Raw genomic sequence first — 24,061 nt, 5'->3', positions numbered from 1 at the left:
TTTGTTTCATATTAAAGGAGCGCTTGTGCTTTATGCGCCCCCCCTCCCCTCTTTCCCCCAGCTCCCCCAACTCACACACACACACACACACACACCCACCAACGAGGCTGATGTGATCTCTGCCCACAGTGAGCGCGATTGAGCAGGCAAAGCAGCAGCAGCAGCAGCATCAGCAGCGGCAGCAGCGGCAGCATCATCCGGCGCACAGCCCCTCTCAGTTCACACTGCTGGGGTGCTTGGCCCCCTATTAAGCCATGGCAGCCGAGGTCCGATCGATGGCACATCGTGAGTATTTCACTTTGTCTTTAAGACGGGCTGCGGCTCGGGCTGGTTTTCTGTGCTCGTCTGCTTGGAGAGCACAATCGGGAGCTCCGTCATGATGTGCGCTGAGGAGCGAATACAGTGGAGGACAGCGCTCAGCCATGTTTAACACACTGCTCTACAAAACACCGTGTAAATAGCAGGCAGAAGCCACGCTGAGGGGCTCCGGGATCGTGTGGGTTTGAGGTGCAAGGCAGCCGAGCCCGTTTGGACGGGCTGGTCTGGGGTCTGTTGTGATTAGCGGAAATGGGATAAATGTGTTGAGTTGTGAAAGCAGAGCAGTTAAAGGCGACGCGGGAGGCTCTTACAGCATCATCATCATCATCATCATCATCATCATCATCATCTTCTTCTTCTTCATCAGAAGCAGCAGCAGCATCAGCAGCTCAGCTCAGAGTTCTCTCCTGAATACAGTGATTAGACTGAAGACGATGGAAAGGATGGTCTTCATCAACCAAGGTGATCCCGGGATGATGACTTTGCTGGTGATGTTGCTGGTTTGGGCTGGTTCTGTCCCAGTGTCTAGTGTCTGTCCTCTGAAGTAACCACAAGTTTCTGGTTGAGCATCCAGAAGAGATTTCCCTGACAAGATGATGTGCCTCTAACAGACATGGCTGGGATGTAGTTAAGGGTTAGTTACACTTGAGTAAAGCGAGTTACATCAACTCAGTTCTTGCTAAAAGGAGTAGCTGGAATACAGCAGCTGTGCTGGTAGAACGTATTGTATCCCTGTCAGGTAAAAGCACGTTGTCTTTCAGTGCGCAATCCCTCCTTATTTACGTTGTATAACAGCTGATAGAGATCCAGTTGTAAGGATATGCAGCAGTGCTGCCTTTTTATCTGCTTAGGCATTTCAGCTGTGGTCTTGGATGGGTGATGTTTGACGTTGTTGATGGGATACAATTTGATGTTTGGTGGAAAAAGTGCTGGTGGGAAAAATCATTCAGGGCTGCCCTCCTGTCTGTCTATCTGTCTGCCAGCTAACAAGAAACCATCATATCTGGCGTTGATAAAGACTGAAGTCAGTCTCAGCATTTTTATCCAACTCCGTAAAAAAGCTAGAAAAATCGGAGACACTGTCAGATGCACCTGAATATCATTTCCCAGAGTCAGTGGACTGTCTCGCTAACTGGATGTGTGCTTCGTCTCAGGCTTACTTAAGACTGTGTTACGCAATCCAGATCGTCTTCTTGTCAGCGGGAAGTTTCTGGGACGACTCGTATTGCCTTGCTTTTCTGTGGGTCCAAAAGTTTGTGGACCCCTGCTTCTCCAAGGTTTCTTCTGAAATCAACAGTACCAGCAGTGGGTTGTTATATCTTTGCAGTAACAGTCGATAATCGTTTGGGAAGACTACTACACTACACGTTGGAACATTGTTGTGCAGATTTGATTGCATTAACAAGAGCAACAGTGAGGTCAGGGAGTGATATTGGAAGGTTGGTTTACCAACTGTACACTCTTAAAAACAGGGGGGGGGGGTGGCTACCAGGGATTTTGGGCCCCATGACAAGATAACAATTCTAAGAGCCTGTAATTAACAGTGGGCCCCACAACTCTACTTAACAGACTATTTTGTCAAAATACTCAATTAATAAATTTTAGGGTCCTAGAATTGGCCTAACACCCCCATAAAAACCCTGCTTAGAAATAAAGGTGCCACATAAGGCTTGATTCTTCCATGAAGAACCACTTTTAGAGGTTTAAGGAGCTCATTGTAAAGGTTACGTACCAATTTAAAGGATCTTTACTGTCTCTTTACAAAAATGGTTCTTCCGTGGCATTGCTCGAAAAACCCTTTGTAACCCATTGTAACTCTGCATACTTTGGCTATGACGTAAACCATGTCCGCTGTCTTATCCTGTTAAAAGTAGCGTCATCCAAGCGAACAGTCATCATGTAAACTACATTGAAATCACATTCAGCAGCATCATTTTAGCACTGATTCAAAGGTCAAAGGTTTGCTGGGATGAGAATTGGATTTTATGTCCATTAATAAAACAGTTTTAATACCATTACCAGAAATTCTTGTGAAAGACACTGAAGTTTTTTTTGGTGTGCCACAAGTTTATGCCACATGCTAATGGAATGTGACATAAAAGTAGAGGAAGGCAATATGACTATTTTATTATACTGTAATATGTTTTGTTATTGTGCTGCACAATAAGATTTTCTGATTGTACTGTGGATATCCACAGTGCTTAAAAAACAGTGTAACTACATTTCTTTACGTTTCTTTACAACAAACCTACTTAGCTATGTTTCATTGGAGTCCACAAATGTTGAATAAAAATCACTATAATAAGTATGAGATTGTATTCAGCTTTTAAAATCTGAGGCTACTGATGCAATTGTCTCTGATGAACATCACAATAATTTCTGATAAATATTGTTTGAAAATGTTCTTTGTGATAAAAGATTTACCATATCACCCACCCTTAATGAAAAACTCCTCAAACAGAGTTTCTGTTCTAACAATTATTGTTTATGAGGGCACAATCCGTCATGACAGCTCATAACAGCTAATGAAATTTATCATGGTGTTTATAGCATGGTTATGTCAGTGTTATAGAACAGGGATTAAATGAAGTGTTCATATTCAGTTCTGCAGTAACTTCACAGATGTAAGGGTTATAAAGGGTATTTATAATCCTGTGTACTGCTTGGTATTGGGCATTGTGACTGTATCCTCATGTGTAGCTGCACCAGAGCACCTCATTCTACTGGCAGTGCTTTTCTGTGGAGACTATAGTAGCTCCACGTGCACAACTGAATGCCCATGTCTGCACCTTAAAGCAGGCAAATGCATTAATTACAAGGGGTGTATACATACTAGGACACATAGTATACAGTAGGTCGTGCTGCTGCCTGGGTGGACAGCTCCCGGTGCTGAATCATGTCCGCTGAGTCTCTTTAGCCTTTTGCTACATTGTGTGGTGTGTTGACACTTTCCATCGAGCCGTGAAGAGGGATAAACACTCCTCAGCTGTAGTGTTTAGGCCTTGTTTTTGGAGGAGCTCTCAAAACAGTTAGCAAGGGACCTCTGTGACAGATGAATATGAGTCATTTTACAACACAGTTTTTGTGAAAAAAAACTGATTTTTGATGTGATGTTTTTGATTAAGTCAAGATCTTGGTGATCCTGAGCAGGCCTGTTCATTGTGTGGTCATAATAGTAGTGAACAAAGCTGCTTTAAAGGTTCATACACCAATTGCCCATAGCTATAGCCTAACTTCAATACCCAGAACTTCCATTTGTTTGTATGTTTGTTTGCTTGTTTGTCAAAACTGCCATTGGTCTCTAAATCCAAACAGGCCAACTCTTTCACAGCTGGTCGAAAATTAATTAAAGAGCAGTACAATGCAGGTTACCTCAGAAAGCCTTTATGCCTTGTTAATCACAGCAATTGGTAATCATGGGTAATGTAGTCCTAACCACTTGACCTTAACATTCCACTCCATTTAGAGGAGGGGAGCTCAGCTGTGGTGCTGGAAGACCAGAGTCCAGCACAGTCTGGCACTTTCACTGCTCTGACACACCTACTAAACCTGGTAATTAAATGATGAGTTGCATCAAGTATGTTTGAGTGGGACAGTCACTGAACTGCATTCGAGTTCAGAGAGTTGGGTGCCCCTGATTTAGAGGCTTGACGTGATTGCTGTGCACTTCATTTGCAGCATTGCTGTTATGTTGCCTGTGGGAATCTGTCCGCGGGAGCTAATTTCAGAGTCTGATGTCGGGAGATGAATCATGACTTTTGCCCTGCGGCTAATCGCAGCCACATAAGTGGTGTCTGGCGGGAACAGACTTCTTTGCAACTTTTTGCTGGAATTTTCTTTTTAATTGTGATACATTGTTATTACTTGTGAAGGGGGCGCACATGCTTATTATAAAATTCTTAACAAGGTAGTGAGTCTAGAGTGGGCACTCTTTTACTCAACAATCAGGCCTACACTCAACTTCCACTATAATCCTTTTTGGTGCTTTAAAGATTTAATTTAACTATGTATTATATGTGAGACTTATATATATATAAATATATATATATATATATTTATTCTCACTAGAAACCTTCACTGTCAAATAATGGTTCGATCAAAGTATTATTTGAGTTAAATAAATCCAGTTAGTTGTTACTAGTAATTCGTTTTTAGGCTGAACCGACTAACCAATGTTTACATTGTTTACATTCTTGAAATAACTTTTTCTTAATTTTCATTGGATTAGATTTTTTTCCTTCACATTTATTATTACACCAGGGAATGATTAACTTATGTGTAACTCTCTTTGCACCTCTGTATCAGCAATGGGTGTTAAAGTAGCTGAATGCATTCATTAAAAGGGGTGTCCATAAACATTATTTGGACATAATGTACACAGTTTTGGTATGACAGCAAGGATACATTATTTTGCGGCTCATTAAACTATTACTACTAATACTAATTGTTAAAAACAACAACAACAACAACAACAACATTAATAATAATTCATAATAGTTAATAATAGTACTTGATGCAATAGACAACATAACTGATCATCAAAAACATCAGGTGGCAATAATTAAATGACATTATAAAAAAATGTACATCTGAACATTAAATAATCAATGATTTTACTAAAGGACCCTTAAAAATCATAGCCAAATAGTGATCAATTACTATTGCTCTGCTTTATCCGATTCTGCATGTGTGGCCGCTGATTTGATTTGGAGTTAGTTGGTGTGCAGGTCATATGATCTGTTCTTACTGAAGCCTCCTGCTCCTTGATGCATCCAGATGGCACAATTTAGCAATGAGGCTGTCAGAGAAGACTCAGCCAGAGTGGCAAATCTCAAACAATGCATTTTTGATGAGTTAGGCAATTTTCTGTGTATGCCACCATAGTGTGCTTTGATTACCTGGTTTAAATATGTTTGCCATGCCAGACTCTTACTTCTGCTTCACAGTGGAGTTCTTCTATGACTTTAATGTAATCAGGTTTACTGTGCCATCTTGTGTTCTATTTTCATCATTGTGCTGTCACACTAGTTTTACAGTGATAAATTGGAAAAAACACTTTTGGCTTCCTAACAGAAATTTTCAGTGAATTTGCCATGTCAGTAAAGGACATTTACATAATGTAATGACTCTAGATTGCCTTTATAGAAGTCTTTTATTACATTCTTTAAACTAAAAATGTGCTACAAAGGTTCTTTTAAGCCTTGCCATAGAAGAACCTCTTTTGGATCCCTAAAGGATCATTTTTGTAAAGTTGAAAGTTGACTGTGAAGAACCTTTTACATTGCTAAATATATATTATACTTCTTCTAATTATATTAACTTCTTTAGGCCTTTAAAAGGTTCCTTACTCACATCTACCTAACAAAAATTCTCTTATAGAACCAAACATGGTTCTTCTATGGCACCACCTAAAGAACCATATCCACAAGATAAGACCCTTTAGGAACCTTTATGTTTAATTGTGCACTATGTGCTGCTTCTCTTACCTCTTAAACATGCTCCTGGCCTTTTTCTCCCCACTGTTATAACTCAGGAACAACTCAGCCATTTTGGTCCCCCAATCCTTAGGGTGTAATAAAAGTCACAGAGCATAAGGAATAAAATTTTGAAGAGGTTCCTCACACTCACACATCTCTTTCCGAATTGTACTAAAACCATCCAACCATCTAACCAACCACCAAAAAGCTATTAGGGTTCTCCAAAGGCATAGAGCATAGAGCACAGTTGTAAAAGCACATGGATTGAGTCAATAATCTACTTCTCTTAGTGTGCAGGATTAAAGATGAATTGCAGTGAGTAGGAAGCAATCCACCTGACAGTATTTTCTAATGGGATTTACGCTCAAGTTTCTTATGTACAGTGAGACGCGAGCCAAGATTATTTGCATAAGCACTTATAATACACTTACAAAGCACTCTAGGAGTACCGAGTGGCCTACTGAACACAATGCACATTGAAACTGCTGAATGTGACACTAATGATGTTGCTTCTTTTCTTCTTCTTTTCACCTCTCATACAAAACTGACGGAGACGTACTTTCATGTAGGATGCTTATAGACTGCTAAAAAAGCAGCAGTAGCTCAGATGCTCCTAGGGCAGTTTATGCTGCACTGGAATATTCATGAACGTCTGGGCAGGTCAAAAAGGGCACTTTAGGAAAACAGGAGAGCAGTAGGGTGGGGGATAAAGAGGACACAAGAGGAAGAGGGGTGAGAAGAGAGAGCACATAAACGTAGATGGGTAGAGATGCCATAGAATACATTTACCAAGGACTTTAAGTTGTTCTTTGATGTATAAATAGTCACTATGTAATTTTGGTTGGGGCAAAAATGTCCAGATGTGGTTTAACAAGCCTATTTACAACCCTGTTACCAGCTGATTTTCCTTTAAAAAAACCCAAAGATAAACTCTGCTTTTAGTGACTGGTTTATGACACCACAACGGCTTACGGGAGCCATATAGTATAGCATAGCTTAGCACTGTAACCAGAAATTTTTTTTGTCATTTTGTTTTGTTGTTGTAATTATTCCAGTGTCTTGCCAAATAGTATTTATGTACTCCTGGGGACCTTTCGGCATGGAGTGGAGTTAGCTAGCTGAAGGATTGTAGCCAGATTCTTTGTAGGTTTTAGTCTAGTTCTGTTTTGCTGATGTTTGAGGTTCACAGTCTGTCACTTCTATGTATCGAACTCTTATTAAACTATGCCAAGTTAAATAGATTTCCATTTTTGCTAACTTCAAACTAGGGTTTGATACCCTGGCTTGGCTCCTAACACTGCATTTACCAACCAATGTAGCATGATTTAGGTGTTAGCTCTGCTCTGTTGCTCTGGATAAGAGCATTAGGTAAATAAAATGTAATGTAACAGTCACTGCCCACATACTTCTATGCATCCTTTACATTGGCATGGATGTTAAGCAATACGTCCACTAGAGGGCAGTTAGGAGTGAACAGTTTCCGACAACAATAAACATGGTGACAATGAAGGAGGTTGTGATAATGTACTTACTACAAAAATGTCAGAAGCGGCAGCGTTCTAGACTACTAAAGAATGGTGTAAAAAGGTTCTTCTTCTTTGTGTCTATATGACAAACATTGTGTTTCACTTGAACTACTGCCTACTGCTCCCACAGTTTCCAGTGGTACTGCTCCGTTCTGTCCATATCCATAAGCTTTCTGAGAATGTGCACAGATAGGGATGAAGTGCTTACAGTTCGGACCAAAAGCTCCACCCGTATCCGTATTTTGGGAAAGGTGCATGTATTTGTCACTGTACAGCACTGTACAGCAAAATGTGTCCTCCGCATTTAACCCATCTGGTAGTGAACACACACACACGTGTGTTAGAGGCAGTGAGTACACACACACCCAGAGCGGTGGGCAGCCAACTCCAGCGCCCGGGGAGCAGAGAGGGTAAAGGGCCTTGCTCAAGGGCCCAACAGTGGCAGCTTGCCGAGCCCGGGAATCAAACCCACAACCCTGTTATCGATAACCGCTAAGCCACCACTATATACAACCACCATTATTATATAACGTTGAACATAAATAAAAATTAGCCTTAAGAATACTCTGCGATGGAGGACCTGTTTAATGTTGTTCTTTACCCTGTTGAGAATGGAAGTAATTAGGGTTCCACTTTTGGTACTTTATAGAACCTGGCTAAATGTGTAAAGCAGTGCTCACCTTTAGATCTTGAAGGTGTCTGCCAGAAACGTCTGAATATTTAACAGTTCACTCCACCCCCACATACTCTTTTGTTCGCCATGTGTTTTCAACCTGATGCGATCCAGTGCTGAACAGATGGTAAAATGTTTCTTTTGATCTTCTCCAACCCTTCAAGAGCTTTCATGTTGTTGCAGGAGTTAAAAAACGAGCTCTGGTCATTTTTCAAAGGCTGCTTTTTTTTATTTTTACTTTAAGAAGGCCAGCATGTGAATGGGTATTAAGTGCACCGCTGCTTTTGTTTTGTCAGCTTACGCTTCTCCCACAAGCATGTCAGCAGCCGATATGCAAACAAGAACCTTTTCAATGCTAAATTAATGGCAAGGCTGATAAGCAGCTTGGCAGTGTCAAAAAAGGGGAAAAGGAATTACCTGAAAGAAGAAAAAAAATCGATCTTCTCTGTACAACAAAAAAAAGGCTGTGACACAAATAGAAATGTTGACTCTGACGCTTCAAATGTGTGAGCCTGAAGTCTCGCAGACCACAAGGGCACAGAGTGCATGCTTGGCTCCTTGAGCAGAGCTGCTTTGGTTGGGGATTTGAAGTGCTTCTGACAAAGCTGATTGATTGCAGGAGTTGCGACTGTTTGGCAGGAAGCTGGCTGCTTTTTTTAATATCTGAGTGCTACGAAAGAGCGGAGCGGAGCCGAGCATAAGGAGCAATTCTTCAAAGATGACATCTCCATCCTGCCCCTGTCCTTATGCCGTTTTTGCGGTTAGCATTCATCACTGTGACACCAGCGCTATGGTCCTGGGTCTACACGCTGAACAGCAGTCAATAGCAAGTTTGCAGGAATCTGATTGGACTGCTGGACAGCAGCTCAGCACGCTGTTGTTTTGTGAGCAGTAATGAATAATGCCGGAGGTCTGGACACTCTTTACTGTTACATTGACCTCTGCATGTCTGATAAGAACTGCCCCCTGATAAGCTTGCAGAATGCTGCTCATGCAGAAGAATTTAGACACTAAGGTTAGGCTCAAAGCCAAAGTCTTTCTGCCCTTGTGGTTCACATTCTGGAATGTCATAGGCAATAGTGTGAACAGACCTCTGCCCTGTGTACGATACACAACCCGCATGGTACTGCTCCTGATAATGGCTGTAATATGTGCAGTAAGCACAGTGGATTTCTAATCGAACTGTTTTTCATTATGGTCACACAACCATGTACAGCTTGTACACACTTTTTGTCTTTGGTCTTGCGCTTGGATTTTTACCCACTCTTCTGTGCAGAAGGCCTCTAGTACTGAGATATTCTTGGGTTGTCTTGCAGGCACAGCTTGTTTAAAGTCTATCCACAATTTTTCTATGATGTTTAGCTCTGGGGAGGTGAGAGTCATTCCAAAAGCTTCAACTTATGTCTCTACAGGTAGTCCATGGTGGTTCTGAGGTATTCTTTGGATCGTTATCTTAAATTAGAAGCCATCCTTTTCAGCTTCAACCTTTAAACAGATGGTTTGATATGTGACTCCAGGATTCGCTGGTCTTTAGTGAAATCTGTTCTAATCTCCATCCGTGCAATATAGCCAATGCCACTGGCAACAACACAGCCCCAAAGCAAGACAGTTGGCAAAGGTCATCTGACTAGTCTAGATGTTCTATAGTAGACTTCAAATGTTGAGTTTTGTGATGAGGTCGCAGATAAAGTTTCCTTCCTATGACTTTTCGATGAAGATTATGTTTGTGCAAGCACTCTCTTGACTCAGCTGAACCAAGTTCTGCAGGCTCTTTACAGGGATTTTAATTTGCCTTTCCTACCAACATACGAACAGTTCTCTCTGGAAGGTTTCTGGGCCTTGTAGATCTCATCTTGACCGCCACAGTTGCCCTCAACAGCCATTTCTTAATACATTTAGGACTGTAGAAATCACAAGATGAAAACATTTGTCTGTTTTCTGTTCTTATAGCCTTCCACTGCCTTGTGGGCATTGAATACGTCCACTTTCAGATCTTTAGACAGTTGTTTAGAGGTGCTGAGTGTTAGCAAAACGTCTGAAAAGTTGGAGAGGCTTGAAAGGCTTAAAAGTTTAATTCAGCTGACAGTTGCTAATTAAATTTGGTGACATACCTCAGGTCTGATTTATTAATCATGGCCTTGGACCATATCAACAGCCTTTGCAACACTTCACTTGGGGTGCCTAACTGGAGTAACTGTGCCAACTATAGTGGTTTGTGGTTTGTGTTTGTACTTTCACATACAACTAACTGCATATGCATACGGTTCAAGGGTAGGCTACAGGAGGGCTAAGTTGCAATATGAATGTCCTGGAATTTGACAGCACATTACAGTACACCTGTTTGGAGGCAGACACCACTGTTGTTCTGACAATGAGGCTTGTAGTGGTTGCCACTGTGACTCATACCTAATTTGCAAAAGTCTGAGTTACAACCTTGAAAGTTGAACGTAGACTAAGAGACATATTGTATATCTGCTGTCTCTGCCTGGTGTGTCTCTTTTTTTTTAAATCTATCTGTACGTTCTGCCCTTCGTAGATTGCTCCCTTCTGTTTCTGCACCCGTCCTTTCTGCCTTTTCCTTCCATATTGTTATCTGTGTCTGTATCTCTGAAGCAAAAGGGTACAGAGGTGCTGACCTCTAGATTTCTCTGTGCAGTCTGTACTCCTTTTTATAGGAGGGCTAGCCATGAGCAAGCCCAAGGACTTGCAGAGCTCCTGTTGGACTCCTGCTTGGATCTGGTTTGGAACAGCTCTTGGTGACTCGAATGACTCACACGCTGAAAGTCTGTAGCATTTTGTACTCCACTGCTCTGGCTCTGCTTTGTGTAGTTAGCCGTGTGACCTTTAAACTGCTTTAAGACTCCACTCTATTGCTACTGCCTTAAGGCTGCACAGGGAAACAATGGTTGCTAAGTTGCTGCACCTCTGTAATGTTGTACACCGCAGTTGGGCTAAATGTATGCACAGACCATTGGCCAAAAGGTGCTACAAATGTCATCAAAGAACACCCGGCTAATCAGGAGAGCGCCTGAAAATGATGTAACTGTCGCGTAATGTGATGGCTCCTGAAGCCCACACACGGCACGGTGCCTACTATGGAGGCGTAATGAAATATAATCCATAAACGAGGGACAGAGGGAGAGAGAGAAAGAAAGAGCAAGAGAGAGAGAGAGAGAGGAGGGTAGTGAAGTTTGAGTGTGAATGCTGGAAAGATTATGACGTAAAACGAGGACTACAGAGGGATGAAGAGTGAAGCAGGCTGGATATGTAACAGCATGAGTGCAGCACATGAATAGACAGGAAATGCAATGCACTAAAAGAAAGAGGAAGAGAAATAATGGACTACATTGTAGAGCTGGAGAATTCTGCCCCGTGCTGGAGTTTCATATGTGGTTCCTCTTATTGTATTTTGTAGTGAAGGAAAACCAGGTTACCCACTTGCCTTGCTCTGAGTGCCGGACCACGATAATTCCCTCAGGTTACCCTAAAAATAACCATCTCTCTCTCCTTCTCTCTCTCTCTCTCTCCGATCTCTCAATATTTACTGTCAGATCCATAAGTATATGGACACTATCATTTTTCGGTATAATAATTTTCTGAATAATCAAGTTGGGATTAAAATATAGACTTTCAGCTCAAAGCAGTATTATGCAAGAACTGTTATTTTCACTGTTGGGATTTGTTTTTTGAGCCACTACTACAGAACACGCTTTATACATGCATTTCTGGATGAGCTGAGAGACATGAAGTCACTGGAAGTAAAAGATGCATGTGGACTAATGTCAAAGAGTAATATTATAGACTTTTATACAAATATGACCCAAGTGTTAACCTGTTTGCTCCACCAAAGCTACATAGTGCAGTAAGCAGAATGCCGAGGCCAGAGTAGCAACGAGAGAGACACTAATCTCCTTTTTACTGGTCAGTGGAGCATCACTATTGTACAATTTTGTACAATGTTCCATTAATTCAAGGGGGTTCAGAATGACAGCTATGTCTTAAGTAGTACCTCCATTTTCACAGGTTCCAAAGTCATTTGTGGCCATGTGTTGCGAGTAGATAAATGGTCTGGGGTTGATTTCAGCTGTTGATTTGCATTTGGTAGCTGTTCATTAGAACTCTCAATATGTGATCCAAAGAGGTGTTGATGCAAATGAAGGAGGCCATCAGTGAGAAAGCATAAATGTTAGAAGTGGTCAAATCAACAACTTGGAATGTTAGAAGTGACCCACTCAACATTTTGTTAGTGAAAAAAAAACATCTTGTCAAAAACAAAGTAGGTATATTGCAGTACACATCTACAATCATGGGACTACAATCTACAATCAAGGGACACATATGGTTGATCCTAATATGAAATCAAGATTAACCAGAGTATGGAGCAGGAAAGGAAATATTCATAATACATAGTAATATCACATCTGTCAAACATGATGGAGGCACAAGCATTTGCATGTACAGCTGCCAGTAGAACTGGGTTGGTGGTGTTTACACAGGGGCAGAGGTGGCTTAGCGGTTAGAGCGCTGGGCTATCGATAACAGGGTTGTGTGTTCGATTACCGGGCTTGGCAAACTGCCTCTGTTGGGCCCTTGAGCAAGGCCCTTTACCCTCTCTGCTCCCCGGGCACTGGAGTTGGCTGCCCACCGCTCTGGGTGCGTGTGTGTTCACTACCAGATGGGTTAAATGCAGAGGACACATTTTGCTGTACAGTGACAAATACGTGCACCTTTACCTTTTATTGATTGATGTGACTGCCGATAGAAGTAATGAATCCATTCTGAAGTGTGCTACACTCTCTGCTCAGACTCTCTGCACAACTGAAAGGTTTGTTTTCTACAGTACATATGGATATCGACCCAAAACATGCTGCAAAGCAATCCGAGAGCTTATCAAGGTAAAGAAATGGAATGTTCTTAAATGGCTAAGTCAGTCTCTTGACCTCAAACCAGTGGAGCATGCTTTCCACTTACTGACGACGAAACAGAAGGTGGAAGGACCCACAAACAAGCAGCTACTGAAGTACTGCAGTAAAGGCCTGGCAAAGTATCTTACAGAAGGAAGCTCAGTTGATGATGTTCATGGGTTCCTGACTTCAGGATGCAAAGGATACTGCTTATATTTATAATTATGGTATTTTATTTCAGTTATGTTTGAGCCTGTGAAAATGAATGTCATACCTAAATGACTAATGCAATATTTTTAAATCTACAGTCTTGATTCCTTCATTTCACATCTATGAGGTTTTGTACAGAGGCAATTGTACAGAAATTGTCACCCTTCAAACACTTATGGTCTCTTTACTGTTCTCTCTCAACCATTCTCTCTTTCTGTCTGTTGCTATCTCTATTTTTCCATCTTTCCATCTCTCTCTCTCTCTCTCTAGCTGATTGTTGACAGAGCTGCCATCAGATGGATGATGGGTATTGTTAACATGCTCGGCATTTCCACTAATAAACCAGTGCAGTCTGCGTGCGATTGGTGTATAATAAGATGAAAAGGGATGAGCGTGTTATCAGGCTGTAGCATCAGACAGCACCGCCTCTCTCCATGCTGCTGAGATGAGAATGCAGCAGGGGGAAATTGCCTTAGCACAACAAAAGAGGCTGATATCTGTGGAAATCATTACTCAGGCAACAGAGCAGGAACATTGGACATATTTTCACTGAACACGGCCGTGAAGGGGAGCACAGAGGAGGCGGTACAAGGTGCTGAACTTGTGCTTTCATAGACAACAACAAAGCACAGAAGGAAGAGCTGCTGCAGACTCTCCCATAAATCTGACCCTCTGTGTTACAGAGCTGAACATTTGGAAAGAAGGTGTACACCAGTGGCTGTGTGACTGTAGAGATGGGCAGTGCTATATATATATATATATATATACACACACTATATATAATATCTATAGTACACACATATATACATATATAGTGGTTGGTGTGGCGCAACAGATAACATCACTACCTGCCACTGAGCTACCACACCATGTGGGAGACTGGGGTTCGATTCCCGGGCTGGGTGACTATGCTGTGCTACACCAATAAGAGTCCTTGGGCAAGACTCCTAACACTACACTGACCCTCCTCTGTAATACGAGTTACCTTGTAAGTCGCTCTGGATAAGAGCGTCTGCTAAATGCCGTAAATGTATATATATATATATATATATATATATATATATTTAATATTTTTGTACATATAAGCCCCCATTTGCACCTGATTACTTCATGTGACTGTTGATGTCTGTTGATGATGTCTTTGGAACCAATCACAAGACCTTCTTTGCAGCAATGTTAAAGAGCAATTAAAGCAATGAGCAATCAAAGCAATCTCTATGAGTCTGCACAGAACCATTATTTTTTGTCAAGAGGCACTTAGTCAAATCAACATTATTCAAAGCCCAAGCTTTCCTGAGCAGCCAAGGTCCAAGCCAGAACAGGACGTTCAGACATTGAATTGGTAAAGATTTCTGGGCAAAGAACTAAACAACATTAAAGTAAACAATTTAAAAGACAAACTAGCTGATAAACGCTGTTACTTTACTGGGCATTGGAATAAACCAGAGTCCTTAGAGCAAGAGCCGCTGCCATCTCCTTTGTCCATTCGCTTATGACCACAAAGCTGAAGTGATGGAGGAACTCCACACTGAATACACACTTTCAAATCACACCATTGTTGCTACAGTAACAAAGTCTTCAACTTCAGAAAAACATTTGTACAGTATGTCTCATTACTTAGGAACATGATGACAAACAAATTGAGGAGAATGATCTCTTTTCCATAAATCTGCATGAGGGTGTATTGAAAGGTGCTGTCATTGTGCCACTAAGCCTCTGATGCACAGTACTTAACAAGTTACAAGGCAATTAGGGTATTTCGCTTCTTCCTAACTTAAATTGTACTTGAATTGTTGACTCTGGAATGCTTCTGACAGACTAAAATAAGCTAAAACACGGTGAAGAAATATAGAGTATATGAAAAAATATGGAGTATTCAGTGAAGAAATATTATAAAACTTTCTTTGTTTCAGCTCAGTGCATTCAGATGCAAGCTTGGAGCATGGAACAGCATGCATTTGTTGACCATTAATAAAAGAAAGCAAATAAAAAAATCAGTTTGAATTAAATATTTAAATATATAGGACATTTTTACTTCTCTATACAATCTAATTCAGATGGAAGATGATCTTTGCCTCAGCCTCAACTGTTCAATGCTTTCTCGCCTTTCTTTCAAATGTGTTCAGCTGTCCAATGATTCACAGCAGTGTGAAAAGTGGTGATGGCTGGGTTCAGGTAACTTGGAGGAAGCACATTCTAGCCTTCATCCCCCTAGAGCTGGTAGCATTTGTGTTTCAGGGGATGTCCTAGCTAGTGACAGTGGATCCACTTTCTTCTTCCCCACTATTCAGATTCGGGGGAAAATCTCTTGTGGGGGTGAAGAGTCTGGCCGACCAAGAAGCAGATGTTTCAGTGTCACAGGGTTCGGATCACATTAGATGAAACATAACTGATGGGCTTAGAATTGAAGATCCCCTCCACTTATATCAGTACTGTGTGCAGGACTTCTTCAAAGGCTATCTGGGAATTGAAAGGAATGTAAAGGCTGCCTTGACAGATCTAATCTCCACCCCCCAAAAGAAAACTCCAAATGAGGAGAGCTGGGTGGGTTGCACAAAATCTAAATTTCTGGCTTGCAAGCTCTCTTTGAGACTCTCCTCAGAGGTTTGTGTCTTGATCTGCTAGAAGCTCATAAGGAATTTCCCTGCAAGAAATGAATCTCCTTAAGGTGCTTGGGATCTAGCTGAACACACTGCATTGTCACTTGAAGTTGGAGTTGTCACTCTTACCCACTTGGCCCATCCCTTCTCTTCACTACACCCTCTCTTGAAATGGCCCAAAACAGTCCATACTGGCAGAGTGGAATGGCAGGTTTAGAAACCAAGGATGAGCTTTGGTGAAGATTCTAGGTTTAACTGCATTCACTCGCCGCATGAGGCACTTTGCACAAGTGCTCTGATGGCACAGCAGTGCTTCATGTTCATGAAGAATCCAGCACTTCAGGTGCATAGGACGCGTGTGCAAAAACCCTCAGAGATCCAGGATGGTACAATTTCGAATCATGTGGCTGTGTAATAAGCTCAGGAGCAGGCTGCTTAACACAATCGAGCAGACACTCACTTAGGTTCACTTACTTAGGGTTCAAGGTATGGTACAGTCATATCGGTCATACTGCCTAGTGTGCACACTGCAGATGGCTCCTGGTTCACTGGTTTGGCTACCTGACGGTGATGAGAATGCAAAGTATCTGGAATTTATTGCCAACTTAGTCCTGGAGTCAGTTGCTGTGGGTCAATCTGGGACTGGCAAATTCATCTCCCACTGTTGTAGCACTCCCACTCTCTTCGGGCAGGTGGATGATGGCCTAGTAAATTACAAAACCCATTCTCTTATCTCAAATCCTCCTGCTTTTAGGATAGACCTCAGTTGATCTCCTCTAAGCTCCTTGCATGTTCTGGAGTAAGAAAACAGATATTCCTTTATTTACATTGAAATGTTGCTCAATACTGGGATGGACATCACCTTCTGTGTGGCTGTGGTCTTTAACATGTCTTTGGAAGTGTCGCACAGTAAGGGCAATGGTCCACCTTTAGGTCATGGCACAAATAAAGAGTGTTTTTTGTCTATGTTTCTGATGGAACATGTCTTTGATTTCCCTGATTTTCTTCTCTGAGCTAAAGCAGCACTGATTTAGGCTCTATTTTTCATATTGGTTGGGACAGCTGAAAACAATCCAATATGTGTGTTTTATGAACTGCTAAAATGCACTTAAGGTCTACATGCACAAATACTGACGGATACTTGAGGTTTACATATTGATGTAGTGGTACTTAGCAGTCATACCTTTGAATGGAAAATGCTTTGCTTAACAGTGTGTGTGTGTGTGTGTGTGTGTGTGTGTGTGTGTGTGTGTGTGTGTGTGTTACCCCATGATCACCACTCGAATGCTCTGATTTAAGTTCTGTGTTGTCCCTTGTGTTGGCCCTTAGTCTAACTCTACAGTCATGCTATACATCAATCATCCTTTTCTTTTCATTCTTCTCTGCTCTTCCCTTTTATTTTCACTGCTCAATCTGCTCTTCTCTTTACTTTTATTCTCTGCTCTGCTCTTCTCTTTTCTCTTATCTGCTCAGCTCTGCTCTTCTGTGCTGTTCCCCGTTCTTTTCTGCTCTGCTTTTCTCTGCTCTGCTCTTTTGACTGCTCTTCTCTTTGGTTCTCTGCTCAGGTCTGCTCTTCTGTGCTGTTCCCTGTTCTTTTCTGCTCTTCTCTTCTCTTTGGTTCTCTGCTCTAATCTGCTCTTCTCCTCTCGGATTTTCACTTCTTTGTTCTGCTCTTTTCTTCTCTGATCTGCTGTTCTCTTCTCTTCTCCTCGCTTCATTCCTTATCTCTTCTCTTCATTTCTGCTCTTCTGTTTTATTCTATTATTTTCTATTATATTTTCTCCACCTGTACTGTTTTTCATTTTCTCTTTTTTCCTCTCCATGTTTCTCAGAGTAAGTGTTGTGTGAAGAGCCATCCCCCCAGGCCCCTCCTTTAGAATTTGCTGTTCTTTCTTTGTTGCGTGGCAGCTGTACATTACTCCCTCTCTTGCTCTCTCCCTTGTTCTTGCTCTCACGCTCTCTCTCTCCTAGTGTGTGCTGTGATGTTAGCTGCCTTATTATCACATGAGGTGATGAGTGTGTGTACAACACACTATTCAGATCACATCATAAGCATACTGGTATAGCAGCAAATGTTTCCCCCTTTAACATTCATCTCTTTCTCTCTCTCTCTCTCTCTCTCTCTCTCTCTCTCTCTCTCTCTCTGTGTGTCAGTGGCCCTGTGTAGCTGCACTAAATGTCCTTGCCAAGGTCACTTCAGACCATTCATTTGAGTAATGGAGCAATGCATCAAAACACACACGTCTCTCTTGCTTTCTCCTTCTTATCCTATTATATCTATTTCACAGCCTTCCTGTCTTCATCTCCCCTTTCTTTCATTCTCTACCTCCCATTCTCTCTTTTTCTCCCTCTCTCCCTCCACTCATTCCTTGTCACTCTCTCTCTCCCCCTCTGCCTTTTCTATTTCACTCTGCCCCCCTACGCTGGTGACCATGTGGGAGAAGAATAAACTGGCACATCCACTGAACTGTTTTCAGAAAGCTGAATCTCTCATGGCCGTGTCTTTGGCTCTGGATGTGATTGGTCCGTCATATGATGGCTTTCTGTATGTGCAGACTGGTCTTGAAGTGAGGAGTCTTGTACACCATGCTGTCAAACCCTTCATCTTCAACACTGCTCTTCCTTTGAGGGACCGGCACCATCCAGCTTAAGTGGATTCATGTGTGTGGGGGTATAAATATGGTAGTGTGTGTGTGCGCATCTTTGCACCCAATTTAATGAGATTACATAAATTGGTTTGCTTTATTTGCGGAGGATTTTTTCAGTCGTTTTAATTTTGGCACGTCTAATAACGGCACTGAACAGATGGTGAACATTCCTGCTTGTTGTTTTAAATACAGTTATTGTTACTGCCATCATTACAACACATTTCTATAAACTTGAATGCTCATTTGTTGAATGGTAATACAACATGAGTGTATTGACATCCATAACAAATAAATTTTGCCTACTACTTGCATAGTAAGTGCTTGTTTTTTTCCAAAATTTGGTGACACCTAAATTTAACAAAAACATTCCACAAAGAATTGCTTTACAAATGATGCTTTACATATTTTGGCTTGCTTGTTTTATAACATGGAAAGTCTAGCAAGGCTAGTTTGCTACTTGTAACTTGCTAAATTTGCTAAAAGTAGCTAGCAGCTACATAACTCTATGCAAATATTCCGTTATAATTTGTCAAATCATACAATTTACTACCAGTTACCCTACTTTAAAACAATGGAAACATAACTTGAACAAATTAGCAAGCCAGAAGGTGCTTTTTACATGTAATGTTGTGTTGTTAAAAATCTATATATCCTGAAAAGCTTTCTCTGAAATTTCTCTATTTTGCTGCCTGATGGAAAAGCTGCACAACCAACAGTGTTGACACTAATCGGCTTCTGCAGGTGCTATTAATTAACAGTGTAAACTGTTAGCCATTGACTATGTCCCTCTCCGCTGGTGACCATGTGAGAGAAGAATTACCTGGCACATCCAAAGAAAAGTGGATTGGATAGGTTGTCACCATTAGCTTGTTTTTACTGGAATATACAAATATCAACTGGTTATCAAAGCAGCTTAAATTTTATACCTTTTATGGCTTCTATTATAGTCGTACCATGAAAAAGAATATGGTTGATGACCTCTGGGTGTATCTTATTTGAAAAATAGCAGTCTTGCTTGTCATTGTCTTTCTTTTTCTTGGATCACCTACCACATCTATGCTTGCCATCTGGAATTAGCTTGTGCGTTCACAATGATTCCAATAACAAAAACACTGAGGAACCTAGAGGTCCTTCAAGTACGTCTCTTTTTTTTTTTTTTTACAGTGCATGACAACTGAATCTGGATGGTTATCCTCACACTGTTGGAGTTTTTGAGTAGTGTGTATTGTGTGAATTGAAGTTCTGCATGACAGAATAAGGCTAACTGTGCTTTGCAGTGAGGCGATGGTACCAGTTCTTTAAAGTGTGTTTAGGAGCAGTTTGTGTGTATCAGGGGATTTTGACTGGGGAGTTTTTCTTTTGGTAATTGATGAAAAGGTTTTACACAGTTTAGTGTGTTGGTAAGATTCATGCTGGTTGTTTGCTTTTTAAACAATGTAATTGTACTAGATATTCTATCATAATGAATACAACTGCAACATAACACTACTGCTTTCTACAATTCATCGCCACAAAGGACACTTTCATGTTTGGCATTACAGTATCATCATTTTTTTATGCATTCTGAAAAAAAAGCTTCTTGTCCCCAGACATTTGACTGACAGTGCACTTACAGTACACTCACTGCTTGTGGAACCTCTATCATTTTGAGGATTGTGTTTGATATTGTCATTTGTTTGAACCCACTCTGTGCCCTTAGTTGAATGCAAAAGACAAGAATGGGGATCTTGGGGGAGAGTGACAACTAAAGTGCAAAGCTCTCCTTTGATCCTGTGTGTGTATGTGTGTGTGTGTAATGGTTCTTTGAGGGGGTCTGGTTGGAAGGAAGTTGTGTAGTGGATCTGATTAAAAGCTGAGTGATTTGAGAGGCTTTAGGGAGCTACACAGCCACACAATGAGCTGGCCTCTAATAACTAGACAGATTAATGACTTATGTAAATGTTCACACAGCTGCACTAGAACATAAAAGTCTATACTATATAGTGAACTTTTAATTCCAGCTGGGAGAGCGGGTCTGCAGCTGTGGAAGTAAGGATGGATCGAGGAAAGAGGCAAATGAGAGTTAATCAAGGCAGGAGGGAAAAACAAGACCTTGAAAAGATTAGAGCGGGAGGCAGGAGCAAATAGATGAGAGATGGCTGAGTAGGAGTTGGAGCCCGAATAGGCTGATGAGGAGAAAGAAAGAAGGAAAGAAAGAAAGACAAAGATTCCTCCTTCTTCCATCAGTTGTCGGTAGCAACACACATAACATCTCATATCCTTATTTTTTATTCACATATAGTGTATAAAAAAGGAGAAGTAATGCTAGATTATACCTAAATTACCATTGTGCAAAACCTCAGGCATAAATGAGCAGTGGGATCACATCGAATCGCATTGAAATAGACTTGCTGGCGTTTATACAAATTGACAACAGTAGACTCAAAAAAACACCCCACTGGGTTACTTTACAACAGATCAGATTTTTTTTTTAGCATTATGTAATCGGGAATCTTTTAGTGGTTGTGGGAAACTGTTAGTCACACTTTACCCACACTTCACTTATCTGGTATCACATTACCAGATTTAAAGTGGCCAGCAGGCCCTGATATTAAACCTACTAGATATTTGTTGGGAGCTTTTAAGACATCTGCGATCACTCTGCAAGCTCTCTGATCACGTCTTTTAGCAGTTCACATGCAGCAACCAAGCGAATTCTGATTTGCCTCCAACCTGTGGAGCACCAAAAACAGTTGCCGACTTGAAAATGCTTGAAAAATGTTTAGTGTTAACTTGGCATTAGTTGCCCATGACACTGTCAGCGGTTCACAGGTTGTCCTTTCTTCAGCCACTTTTGGCAGGGGCCACAAAACAGCCACACAATGAGCTGGTCTCCGATACCCAATACCCAAGGTGGTCCAGTGGGTTAAGGCACTGCTCACCATGATCAGAGGGTTGCTGGTTTAAGTCCGAGTCAAGAGCCAGGTTCCTACAAGCACAGTTGGCTGAGGCTGCCCAGCCCCACCTGCTCCCTAGGGGCAGCGCTGGCTCAGCGGTTAGAGCGTTGGGCTATCGATAACAGGGTCGGGGGTTTGATTCCCGGGCTTGGCAAGCTGCCACTGTTGGGCACTTGAGCAAGGCCCTTTACCCTCTCTGTTCCCCAGGTGCTGGAGTTGGCTGCCCACCGCTCTGGGTGTGTGTGTGTAACTAGATCACTAGTGTGTGTGTGTTCACTACCACAGATGGGTAAAATATGGAGGGCACATTTTGCTGTACAGTGACAAATACGTGCACCTTTACAAAACCTGATGTTTTGGAGATGTTCTGGTCCAGTTGTGTAGCCATCACAATTTGGCTCTTGTCAAAGTGGCTGGGATCTTGTCCATTTTTCCTGTTCACTTGCTGCCTAATGTATCCGACGCCATTGTATGTTATGGCTGATTGGTGTATATTTTGGTATGTTAGTTCCAACCTCTAAAGAGAAGATGACAAAAGTTAGAAAACGTAAGTCTTGAGACAAAGGAACCCAGTTCAAATATATCTGGAAGGAAATTTGTAGCAATTGTACCTTCACAACTAAAATCACAACTATAAAATCATTTTGTTGCTCCACTGATTTGTAAAAGGGAGATGGCATCTCTATCATGGCCCAGTCCTGTAATCCTGTTTCTGCAACTGACAGCTCCTGTTGTCAGTCCACATTCCACTTTTCAATAAATGCATGTGCACAGCTGTCCATTAGGGGGAGCTTAAAGCACAATTTGGATTTACTGCAGTAGTGTAAAAGTAAATTACACTCAGCAACTGTAGGGGAAGAACAAAAAAAAATCTCAGTTCTAACATGATGCTCATTTACCTTAAAAACATTTTGCAGTTTGAGGGAAGTTTATTATGGTTTAGAGTTGTAGTTTGCAGTGTGCTAATTAGTAAACTATAAGTTTTAAATAGCCGATAGGTGGTTACATTAATCTCATAGGCTTTGTTTATGAGGAGAACTCATTACTGGAAATTTGGGCCAACAGAGAGAGCTTGGTTAAATACACTGTATGCATTCAGTTGGCATATTGCTGCTGTCAAATGAAAAACATGTATCTCCATTTTTGTCCGTTTTTAGTTTTCTCCTTTATTTGAACCTTGTAGCTCTTTACAGTGTGTAAGTAATTCTGGATGAATAGATCAATAACAATGCTCCAAATTACTAAGAATAATTTGGAGAATAATAAAAAGTTATTTTACATTAACCTCCATTTAAAGTTCAGAACATTTTTGCCTTCTTCTGTAAAGTCACTATTTTGGAGATGCATGTTTTTCATTGGACTGTGATGATATTAAGCATTGATATTTATTTGCTCCTGGGCTCCATCTACAGTTGAGGAGTGTAATTCACATTCACCCCACTGCATAACATAAATACATATCACAGTTTGAGCACCCCTTTATAGAGAATTATACACATGCATTTCTGGACAAGCTGAGAGATTCAGACAAGCGTTATCATTGCTGGAAGAACAATATTAGAGGATTATACACAAATATGACTTGACTCAAGTGGCAGCAACGATAAAGAGTCCATTCTCCCTATGACAGGTCAGTATACCATCAACATGATTTCAAGCCAGTTATTTTAAGGTACAATTGTTACATTATGTTGCTATAACTCCTGAATAAGAATTATTTTCAAACCCAGGCTCTGATCTGACGGTAGCTGCACATCACTCCTCTTACTGTACATGTTTATGTAAATTAGTCTGGCTCCGTTTGCACCGCTGACGACCTGGCCTTTACCGCTGAATGCATATGGCCATGTGAAAGTGTTTGCTCTGTAACTGTGATGGTGTTAGCAGGCAGCTGTAGTATCAGTGCCTGCCTCACTCCCACTCTCTGGTAAAAATACTCCATAATGCTCTTCTCTGCCCACCAGACTCAGCACTCTTTCACTCAGCGCTGCTCCCTGCAGCCTGTCCCCACTCGGCCAGCCTGTGCGAACCCCATCTGCCCACACACTGCACAGTGCAGGGTGGAGAGATGTTGGAGTAATGGGGCCCTCATAGTCAAAACAAGCACCTAATGAATAGTGGTCTCCTATTGCTTATTGAGTGAGTCATTTCCCAGCTCATATGGAGTAAGTCCAGTGAGATAAGAGAAGTTAATCACGTGTCACAATAATATCATTAGCACTCAATAAAAGCCTGGAGAAATGCTCTTACCATTGGCTAGACTTCCTTGGCTTCCTTGGCTTGGCTTTCTATTTGGTACTTTGCAGCTGTTCTCTAAAACAATATTTCGATTTGCCATAGCTAACAAAGGTACCTTGCTATTTCAGGCTCTCTAAGCTTGCAGCTGGATGGTTCCTGAGCTTATCTGTCCTTCTCTGTCTTACATGACAGGTAATCTGTTCTGTCCAATAGAGTGCAAAACATAGGTTAAAAGAAACCTTTTGTGACATTTTTCTTTCTAGTAGCACATTGCAAGTGGCCAAAAAGTAGATTTGCTTGTGCATGAGCCTGCTGTTGCACTGCTTGTTGCATGTGGAAGGCTACAGTGATTAACGTTGGGGCTGTGGTGTGTCGCTTCAACATGGGTATACGTCCCATCTCTAATGTCTTCCAATGATCCCGGATGGTCTATATTATCAGTGTCCCGCAAAAACCTTGTATCTTCATTTTTGCATTTATTCAGTTTTTGACATATGGGAATATGGGCAGTTGTTTTTTACATAAAAATAA

At 41.4% G+C, this 24,061-nt stretch overlaps 1 protein-coding gene across 2 annotated transcripts in view; it reads left to right on the top strand.

Moving 5' to 3' along the window:
• The first annotated feature begins 67 nt into the window (after positions 1–67).
• LOC140544060 (TANK-binding kinase 1-binding protein 1-like) overlaps positions 68–24,061 on the top strand; it is a 60,127-nt gene continuing 36,133 nt past the window's right edge. The window contains exon 1 of one of the 2 annotated variants that reach the window (XM_072667421.1): positions 68–285. The gene's annotated coding sequence lies outside the window, so the exon portion shown is untranslated. Of the gene's footprint in view, positions 286–672; positions 781–24,061 lie in introns of those variants that run through there. The other variant, XM_072667422.1, reaches the window with a different exon arrangement.

This window comes from Salminus brasiliensis, chromosome 22, assembly GCF_030463535.1.
Source record: "Salminus brasiliensis chromosome 22, fSalBra1.hap2, whole genome shotgun sequence".
Classification (NCBI taxonomy): domain Eukaryota; kingdom Metazoa; phylum Chordata; class Actinopteri; order Characiformes; family Bryconidae; genus Salminus; species Salminus brasiliensis.
The sequence above is the reverse complement of the archived record's forward strand: the minus strand, read 5'-3'. Positions and strand labels throughout refer to the sequence as shown.